This window comes from Crocodylus porosus, unplaced genomic scaffold (assembly GCF_001723895.1).
Source record: "Crocodylus porosus isolate Cpor-Errol unplaced genomic scaffold, CroPor_comp1, whole genome shotgun sequence".
Lineage (NCBI taxonomy): Eukaryota > Metazoa > Chordata > Crocodylia > Crocodylidae > Crocodylus > Crocodylus porosus.
Genome location: NW_017728886.1, coordinates 159,139,989 through 159,150,672, shown reverse-complemented (window position 1 = coordinate 159,150,672; position 10,684 = coordinate 159,139,989). Strand labels below are relative to the sequence as shown.

Sequence of the window (10,684 nt, the reverse complement as noted above, 5' to 3'; positions counted from 1 at the left end):
CGTCCCTCTTGAAGTGTGGCGCCCAGAACTGGACGCAGTACTCCAGCTGCGGCCTGACCAGTGCCGCATAGAGGGGGAGGATCACCTCCCTTGTTTGTTATAATAATAATTTGTTGCATACAAATTATTTATTCCAGCAGCACAAACCAAAACTGCTCAAATTAAGATGAAGCCCTTATTCCAAGAGCTTTCACTTTTCATTTCTGCTCATCAACATGGAAAGTCAAATAAACCAATTTCAAAACAAATGAAAGGAGCCTTATTTACTATTAAGAATGTCAAAAATTGGCCAAGAGTAAAAACCATTCCTTAGATAATGCTGTAGGCAAGTAGTGCATATACAGATTGTAGAAGATGACTACAGTTCAGCAATATGTGCAATAATGGGGTATACAACAAGTACCATCAAATATGTGGCTTAAATATGAAGTCAGAACCAAACCATTAGATGTTCTTTTCTCTAGATAGGACTGTACAAGTCAACAATACTTAAAAATAAAATGCATTCATAGAGAAATTTTGCAATCCTAGTAGCCAACATCCTTCTATATAAAAGCAACAACATGGACATGAAAAGTCCTATAAACCAGAGGTGGACTGATACATGGGTCCCATATCAGCTTGGCACCAGTATAAGGAAAATTGACTGCAATGGCTTTTTTTGGCTGATGACCAATAATGCCCCTGATGAATACCCTGCCCATGGGTAGCCGCAGCGCAGCACAGACAGCCAGGAGCTCAGCCCAATAGTGTGGAAAACAGCTGGGTCCAGATGGCAAGTCTGTTATGGGGCTGGGGAAGGGGTGGAACAGGACATGACAGATCAAAGCCCCAATGGTTAGGGAAGGAGTGGGGCTGGAGCAGGTGCTGCATAACCAAGGCAAAGCAGGAGATGGAGCCACAAGCAGCTCATCCAGGGGATGGAGGACAGCCACTCTTGCCAGTATGCGTACCCCCAGGAAGACATGTGTCCCCAGACCGCTGCACAGGGCAGGGCAGGGCAGGCTGCTGCTGCAGGCTGGGTCCGTGGCAGCACCAGGCTATTCCCAGCAGGGTCTGAGCCAGGGTGGCATTGACTGGGAGAGGGCTACGGTGGGGGTGGGGATTTACAGTGAATATTAGGGTGGCTGCAGCCCCCCTCTATAGTCCTGCTCCCAGTGCTGCTGCTACCCACCCTAAGCACAGCTCAGCCCATGCCGACACCAGGAAGAACTCGGTGCCACCCTGACCCCAGCCCACAGTGGCAGCCCACCCTCACCCAGTGCACAGATCCAGGGGTACATGCCCCCCATACCCTCTCAGGGTGCATGCAGTGGTGGAAGGCTGGGGCAGAGCGGGGCATGGAGCGGCTTTCTGCCTTCCTCACTGCGGGGGCCTCAATCTGCCCTTCCCTCACAACAGACTTACAGAATTTTTGGGCTGATACTGATCTGATTCTGATATACAACCGGACAGCATGGAGAGTGGCATCCAGCTGGTATCAGCACACCCCTACTATAAACAATTAATGCAACACATCCTTTAGCAAATTGGGCTAAATTTTTGGACTACTGAATCTGCCTAGGTACAAACAAAATCAACATGATAATAGCATTGCTTGGCACCTCTGTTTTGGTATTCTCAGTATTTCCCATGTGATGAAAAGGTTTCTTTATTTCAAGGCAAGTTCTTCTGATGCTTAAAATATGACACTTAAGTGAGGCTAGTCACTAGCTGCACATAAGATACCAGCAGAGATCCCTAAATACTGACATTCCCAGAACAGAAGCTCTCTCCAGCCACGTACCATCAAATCCTTGGATGCAGATGTTAAAAAGACAAAAAACAAAAAACAACACCCCCCTGCAAAAAAAAGCCATCCCACAAAACCATGCTTTACTTTAAACCCGGCACGTTCCCACATCAAGCCTCACGCATGCCCAGAAGAGGCAGTGCATTACTTCAACCTAGCTCATCTGCTGCCTGTAAAAAATAAGACACTTTAATAGGGCTTTTTTGGCACTGTTATCTAATAGCTGATTGAATCAGCTTTAGCTAAAAGTGCCAAATAGCCCAGCTGAAGCTCCTGCTCTTTACAGAAGATGAAGACCCAGGTTGAAGTAACATGCTGTTTCTTCTGATAAAACACATTTTTTTCTTTGGGCAGAGGTAGGCAGAAACGGGGCAGGTTAGGTTTGTTTTTGTTTTTTAAAATGTCTGCAAGCAGCCCTTGAGATGAAAAAAGTCCACCTCTCAATACATGAGAAAAAGAGGGAGCATTTTAACTTTGGAGAATGAGAAAAAATTGACACATAGAGATAAACGACAATTATGTTCTGAAGTACAGCGTTGAGAAAATTCTTATTTCTCACGTCTCAACAAGTCCAGGTCAGTTTAAAAGTAAAACAAAAAACAAAACAAAATACACTAACTGAATCCTGAAAATCTGCCCCAAGATCTTTGAAGCAACCTGTGTACTTAGTCTTAGACATGACTGATAGAAATAAAAGATTCAAAGGATAGAAGTTTACAACAGAACCCAAACTGCTCTAGCAGCATAGGCAGACTTAAAAACAGAAAGGTTTTCCTTCTAGGATTCAAGCAACACTAGACACTTATTTGGCTAACTCTAGCCACATTAAATAACTTGCCAAAAACGTTAAGTAGAAGCAGAGCCAGGAACTTGCCTCAAAACTGATTCACAGTTCTTTGAACTAACAAGGAAAATATATCTATTTTTAATACAACATTTAAGGGCATTATCTGACCCACCTTTACCTCCACATTTACATAGGGAACTGCCTTGTAAACTGAATCAATAAAGGATAGTGGGAATGCTACAGTGTTTCAAAATAATTCTTTTTAGAATTACAGCAAGTAACCGAATTTTCCACTCAGTTGGACCTACTAACTAGCTTAGGAAACCTGAGTAAAGTCAAGCTTCAGGGGATGATGGACAAGGGACAGATGGTCACCGGGAAGGATACCAAATCCAATTCATCTCAGAAGCAGTCATGCTAGACCAGCCCGCTCTACAGAAAGCTGGAGGGGAGTTCTTGAGTTTTACCTCAAGCTCTTAGAATCTACAGGATTTTTAGAGACACTGTTACTCAGAGGAACTGGAATTGTAGATGTGATGCTTCCCAAAAGCCTAAAACATCTGATTAAAGATCTATCATCCCACCTTTGCAGTAGATCACGTCAGCAGCTATGACATTTCCATTAGATCTCCAAGTTCCCCACAACTAGTAACAAACCCTGAATATATATTGGGGTAGGCAATTATTTGGGCTGGAGGGTGACTTACGGTGTTTTGGGGAGCTGCTGCAGGCCAGGTCAGCACCCCTGCCACTCCCCAACCAACAGTCAAAAAGCCTTCAAGTGGTTTTGCTCCATGCACCACCAGTCAGACAAGATAGGGCTGTGGACAAATGGGGAGTGACATCTGGGAGTGGGAAGGTTGGATGGGGCCAGAATTTTGGGGCCATGACAATACTGGACCAGGGCCCAGGGCAGAGCCACAATCCTCTCCCTGCACTTTCCTGTGACAGGTGCCGGTTCTGTGAGCAGGGGCATGTGGGGACATAGCATGGCTCTGCTCCAGGCCCCACGCTATCACCATCCTGAGATCCCAGGATCTTCATGGAGACAGGCAGGGACCTGTGCAGACAGGGCACGTGACTGGGAAGAAGGGATGGGGCTGTAGCCGGGTGCAGAACATCATCCTGTAGCAGGACAGGTGGGCAGCACGGCCCACCATTTGACACCCACATCCCAGGCAGCTAGGATCTTGGAACAGTGATGGCATGGGACTAGGGCCTGGAGCAGAGCCACCATCTGCTCCTCATGCACCCCTGCCTGCAAAATGGATGCCCATGCTGGGGGGCATGCGAGGAGCAGATTGGGGCTCTGCCCCAGGTCCACGCTGTCACAGCCCTAAGACCCTGACCCTGTCCACCCATTCTCTTCCTGGATGCCTCTCTCTGCCCACCTTGGCCTGGGCTGGCCCTCATGCTGGGCTGGGTGGAGCCACAGGTCCCTCCACAGGCTGGATAAAAATCCTTTGGCGAGTTAGATTCAGCCCACAGGCCAGATATTGCCGACCCTTAAATACATATGGTGCCCAAATCGATGAGTAATAAAAAACACCGATATGTCTTTCAGCAACACACCCATATTAAAACAAATAATAATACTACCAGACAGGGTCTTTAAAAACAAAACATCTCATTTCTTTCCTTTTGCAAGAAATGGTCTCAAGAATCTCACTCCAACAGAACATGTACCACCTTATGACCCCTATACCTTTTGTGAGTTAAGTTTGGTTTTAGGCTTGAGGCTTTTCTTATCAACATTTTCTCTACCTTTTTAAAATTTAAAATTATACTTTCATACAAAAAAAGACGAGAATGTTTCAACATAGAGAGCAATTAGCTGATAAAAAGGTTGAGTTAAAAAGTCTAAATATACTGCTTATCAGATAATATAATCAAGAACAACTGGAAATAGTACCAAGAAATACTGTGGAAGAAGTTCATACTTTGTCAATTAAGTTTATCGGATGCATTTTTCCCAGCTTTGAAGTTTCTTCTCTAGCATACAACCAAATATCACACAGGCCCAGTCTTCACTCAGAGACGCAAAAACAGATTAGATAAAATATGTGATTTAAATAAACTTAAACAGATTTGAAGACACTGGTAGACATTCAATCCAATTCAAGTCTCTGTTGCACTGTTAGTTATATTTATTTAGTTAAAGTCGGTAAGCAATTATTCTAAGTCAGGTTTTAACTGATTTAAGAATATATACATAAATATTCAAACACACAATTTGCATCTGCCTAGTGTTAGATGAAAAAAAAAAAAACCCAACACATTTTCTAATTCCTAGAGTCAAATCACTGCAATTTGTACAAAAACAACACTGAAAAACTTGAGCACTAAAGGCATAGAATACACCACTAAAAAACAAATGGCTCATGATATTACTGCTCTTCTTTGAAGTACACCTTAGGTCAGGGGTGCCAAATGTGCGCCCTGCAGGCCCCATCCAGAGGGACCAAGTACAAGGCCCACTGCCCAAATCACTGGTACAGGGCCCCACTGAGGATCTCTCAGTGCTGGGGGCAAACAACAGCTGTATTAACCACTGTAGCCACCGCTGGCCCCACTGCCACCTGTGTCCAGATCTAGCCCACAAGCCCCACAGTCTGGAAGCAGCCCCAGAGGCCAGATGAGTTTGATACCTTTCTGGCCTATGTGAAGAGTGAACCAAACTACTGAATAAAGCTTTTTTAATTAGGCACCCCTTATTTTCTAAAGCTTCTAACACACATTCTAAATTACCATATCCAAAAATACCTTTCCAATAAATGTTCTTTTAAGTCCTCCTGATTAATGAATCTGAAAAGAAAAAAAAAAAAGCTCTTAAAAGTAAGATTAGCATAAGCCTATTCACATGCTGGTCACAGGCAGCATGCTGTTTTTTCACACTGATCAAATTCTTAAAACAGGTAGCTTAACAGCTACAAAAGCTTTGGCTACAAATGTGATCTCTTAATTTGACACATGATGATCATGCATGGATTCCAGTAGTGAAGTGATTACTGTAGCCAGGGATAAATATTCAGACTGAAAAGAGAAAGCTTGGATGGAAGAGGTGTGATGACAGAGTTGTTAAAAGCTGGGGGAGAGGAAGGTATTTTTGTTTCTACTATCAGCTTTCCCCTGACAATGCAAGCACAAACCTAAATCAGAAATGCCTACACATCCATAAGCAGCAGCTTACTTCTTTAGATGGAATGCATCTAAGTAGTAAGGCATTGTTTAGATGAGCTTATGCATCTCTGATTTAGTAACTCTATAACAGTGCTTCTCAGTCTTTTTAGGCCTAAGGCAGCCCTCCTTCAACCCCAGGCACCCTCCAGGACTCGGGCAACTTGAGCAGCACCCCCTTTCAAACGCGAACAGATTTTATTTTTCTTTTTAGCCAAGGGCAAAAATCTGTTCCAAATTCAACTGGACAAAGCCCAATAGTCAAGTTCCCAAATCTGACTGAGCAAAACTCAACTGTCAAGTTTGGGTGGCTCTACCATGGAGCAAGTCTCTTCCCTCCCAGACCCATCAGTCTGGGACTTCAGATGCTCCCCATATCCAGGCGGGTATCCTAGGTACAAGCTGCAGATATGGGAGATCAGATGCCCCTTGTCCTGCTTGATCTTAGCCAGAAGAAACTGGTTCATTTACAGTGCTTACCTCCTCACAGAGAGGCCAGGCACCATAGGGAGCCTGAGCCAGTCCCTCTCTGCTGATCTCCTCCGACTTGGAGCTTGAGCCTTCCCTTGCCTGTGAATTGCCTCCCCTCTCCTCCCTGCAGCACCCTCCCAAGACCCCCAGTTGAGATTCCCTGGACACATCTACATGAGACGTGACAGTGACATAGCATCAGCTGGCAAAAACCATGATGCCACAGCTACACAGCTGCAGCAACATGCTCCTTTAGTATAGTGCCTTACTATGGCAACGTAGCAGCTAAAAATAACCATGCTTGGACTGTGCAGCAGAGGCTGTCGTTTAGCACTGCCAAAAGGAAGTGCTGAAAGATAGCACGGTAACAACAGTGCTAGAGGGCATAACGTGCAAACCCATCCTGCCTCTGGCCAAAGAACCCAGCACCCGCGTTCCTGTGGGGAGGTGGCAGGGAGGGAGCTGGCCCATGAGAGAGTTGGGCTCTAAAAGCACAGGAGTGCAAGGGCAAGCAGGATGCATAGGCACCATCTCTGCTCAGTGGCCCCAGCTCCAGCCCCCACGTGCCCACTGGAGCCCCCCCACACCCACCAGGGCCCTGGCAAGAAGAGTTCCAAGACGGACCAGTCCAAGTCAGGGCGGCTGGGGCCGCTGGCCTGGGCTGCACGAGCGTTCCACACCCCCCTCCCCGGGAATGGAACGGTTCACGTGCGTTTCACCCGCCCCCCGGGAAAACAGAACTGCTCACGCGGGCCCCAACGGTCGCTCCAGGCCGTCCCAAGAATAGGGACACGGGCGGGGGAGGGGAACCCCCAGCGCCCTTGGAGCTTGAAACCGTGGGGCGGGGGCACTCGAGGTCCAGACGCAGCCCGGCCGCACCAGAGACTGGGGGGCGGCAACGGAAGGGGTAGACGTTAGTACTCACCTGCCGCACTCGCGCCTCTCAGGCTTGGATGGGCTCCGCCATCATGGCCGCTCCACCCCCTGCTCACGTGACAGCGCGGCGACGGCACTCCAGAGCAGACAAACTAGTCCGCGCCGCAGCTGGTTTAGAGGAAAGTGGTGGTTGCTCCGCCCCCACCAGATCTAAGGCTGGTGGGGCGGGGCATCACCTTCCCCGGCGGCCAATGGGAAGCTGCGGCTGGGGTGAGAGCCCGGGTGGGGAGGGGGTGGGACAAGCCTGGGTTGCAGTCCCGGCACGTGCGCGGGTCGTCCGTTTGGTCTGCCCCGCGGGGAGGAGGAAAGGCGGGGGCGGTGTGTTTGGGTGTACCGTAACGGTCGATAATTTCGCCCCTTGTACGATGTACGAAAAGTAAAAGTGCTGAAAATGCAGGAGACTTTTAGAAGGAGCGAATTGATGCAGCATTTGCAAAGCGCAAGTCACTCTCAGAGAGTCTTAACTGACTTTTGAGTCTCAGTCACTCCACGGGGACCTACAATGAGCAACAGAAAGTAAATATGAAGATTTACTTGCATATTTATCTTCATTTCTTTTCCCGTGTAGGGTAGTTTTTTGGCACATACAATAATTTTGAACTTGCAATACAATCATTTCATATTTAAGACCTAGCAACACTGGGCAAAGTTTTGGGGGCAGTGCAGCACCCTGCCCTGAGCAGAGACCAGAGCAAGAGTCCTGGCATATGGGCAAGCTTGCCCACCCCTCTCCCAGCCATGCAGCTGGTCCAGTAAAAGAGCCCACCCACCAGGCTCCTAGCCTCTTGAAAAAGCAGCCTGCTTTGCAAAGGCCATCCACTCTCTTAGGATGCTACCCTTCAGAAAAATGAGACTTTGAAGGCCCTTGCCAGACATTACATATATCATGCAATTCACTGAGGAAATACATAATCCGGTGCCTCTCAAACTTTTCTCAGTATGACCCCATTTATGGCCACATTTCCTCAACATGGCACCTCAGTCCCAACCCACAGCCCCTCTGAGCCCAAATGCTGATGTTGCAGCCCCATTTGGGGTCATGACCCACAGTTTGGGAACCATTAGCATAATCCATGTAGACCAGCCACATGTGCAAAGTTGTTAGCATCCATTTCACAGGTGAATGGTGCAATAAATGTCGACAGGTCAAAGAATGCAAAAGTATTATCAGGCAGTTCACTGGTGACTCACACAATAAATATAGGCTGGCCAGATGTGCAAAGAGAGCACTGTAAATGAACCACATCTAAAGTTATCACACAATTTAGTGGTGAATCACACAATAAGGGCTGGCCTTAGTCATGAACTTCACTGGTGAACTGTGCAATAGATGTAGCTGTGCAAAGTAACTACCACACCATAAAAACATCCATCCAGCTATTAGGAGTGCCAGCCAGATACAAAGTTTGTGCTTGAAAATGTGTAACAACTCAGTCACTGGTTTCTATCCAGCTTTCAACTGAATGTGTGGCAAGGCCTGAAGATAAATTGCATTTGCTTTGAAATTTGGTTGCCTTTTCAATATGACCTCAGCATTATTTGAGGTTGCAAAATTAATTCAACGCAAGATTATGCATCCAAGATTATAAAAATGTGCGCCTAATCCAGCTCCTGCTAAAGTAATGGCAGCAGTCCCACTTATATAAATAGCACCAACTTTAGGTGGGCTCTTAGCAGACCCAGATCAGAGGAAAAACATCAGTAAAATGTTGGGTTATTTTTTCTTAACATGGAGCAGGATATCATCAGAAAACAAACTACTGTTATAGCTGAAACATCTCAACATGCACGATTTGGCAGGTTTATTTTTGTGTGTCCTGCATCTCCTTCAAGTCCAAAGAGTTTGGGGCATCTTGCTACAGTTCCAGAAGTCTGAGTGTGAGCATGAACTTTGTGCTGGACTTGTACTGTCCACCTCAGTTGACCCAGCAGTAAATCTAGGTAATTTATGCAGGAGCCAAAAGCAGCTAGATAAGGGGCTAGCCGCATCATTCTGTTGTGCCACTGGTGTATAACCACTATGGACTGCTAGGGTAAGGGCAGACCGTTGACCCCTTTTGATCCTGTATCTCCTCCAGGGCATATGGAGTATATATCTTTTTGATATAAATGCACCTGGAATGTCACACTACTTTGTTTAAAGGATTTTTTTTCCTACAGGCAACAGGTTATACTCTCTCTTGAACTGGTTGAAAAGTCAGTAGATGCCATGAATCTACTCTATATTAGACTTATAAGTCTAACAGCAGCTAAAGCTTGGCAGCCTGTTGACCTTTTGTTTGAAACAGTAACAGAAGTAACTCTCCTTCCCAGGCAGTCTGCTCATGTAAACCCATCCCTGAACCTCCCACTTCCAGTGGTGTATTAATACACCACTTCCAGGGTGTATTATGGACCCTATCCATAATACACATGAAGTAATAGGTAACTTATAACCTTTGTAGCATTTCTAGCCAAGAGTTGAAACTAGCCAGTGGACTATAGAGAAATCTGAGAACATCAGTCCCTGCACTGACCTGGCTAGTCTAGTCTACTTTAGATGTTTGAGATGCATCTTTCTAGGACTAAATAGTGTCAGAGGCAGCACTAATCAATTCCAACTGTTCCAGTCTTTATCGTGCAGCCATGAACGGACCCTTTCCTGTTTCTTCACAATTTCTCCTCCTCCTCATTCTTTTTACAGCGTTTTAAAACCAAAAAAGACTTCATCATTTAGGCCAGGGGTGGGCAAAATGGCCAATCTGGCCAGCAGCCGGACTCCATTTCCCAGCAGCCCCTGTCCACATGGCTGGGGCCGGCCTCCATGGAGACCCCAGCCTCAGCTGTGTGGGAAAACTCAAGACTGGCTTTTGCCATGGAAAGCAGCCACACTGGCAGTTCATGTGGCAGAGTGGGGTGGTAGACTGCTCTGGAGCCACTGGGATCTTGCGATGGGGTCAGCTTGCTCCGGAGCCAGGGAGAGCCATGATCTATAGCCTGCACACTCGGAGCAGGGGTGTGCAAGCAGAGGATTGCAGCTCTGCCCCTGCTCCAGACAAGGCTCTCACCACTGCAAGGAACTGGGGCAGAGCCGTGATCTCCTAATCTCCTGCTCCCATTGGAGTGGCTGTCATTAGCGTGGTTTGCCTTAAGTGCCTTGCTTCCACATACAACTTATTTTTAATAAACCAAAATTACTTGGTGTCTTTGGGCACATCAAGTTCACTTTGGAACAGAAGTTAACTCTCCTTCCCAGTCAGCCTGCTCATGGAAACACATTCCTGACCCTCTCACTTCTTGCTACAACTCCAACTACCTCCAACTACTTCCTCCAACTACAGTCCTACACTGACTGCTTCACACTGGAACCAGCTTGTCTCTGAGTGCGCTCTGCTGCTCTGGGGTCATCTTGATCAGAAGGACACAACGGTGGGAGTCTACTACAGACCTCCCACTCAAAGGCCTGAGCTTGACCAGGAGTTCGCCCGGGAACTGACTGAGGCCGCTTGCCCCTACAGGATAGGCTTGGCAATCTGGTGATT

General features: G+C 46.9%; 1 protein-coding gene across 3 annotated transcripts in view; it reads right to left on the bottom strand.

Moving 5' to 3' along the window:
• The window catches only part of CDKAL1 (CDK5 regulatory subunit associated protein 1 like 1), a 658,258-nt gene extending 651,002 nt beyond the window's left edge, over positions 1–7,256 (bottom strand). Inside the window, exons 1-2 of one of the 3 annotated variants that reach the window (XM_019544002.1) lie at positions 7,153–7,256; positions 5,343–5,384 (exon numbers count right to left, since the gene is read on the bottom strand). The gene's annotated coding sequence lies outside the window, so the exon portion shown is untranslated. The remainder of the gene's footprint in view (positions 1–5,342; positions 5,385–7,152) is intronic. The other 2 variants (XM_019543993.1, XM_019544000.1) reach the window with 2 other exon arrangements.
• Positions 7,257–10,684: the final 3,428 nt, after the last annotated feature.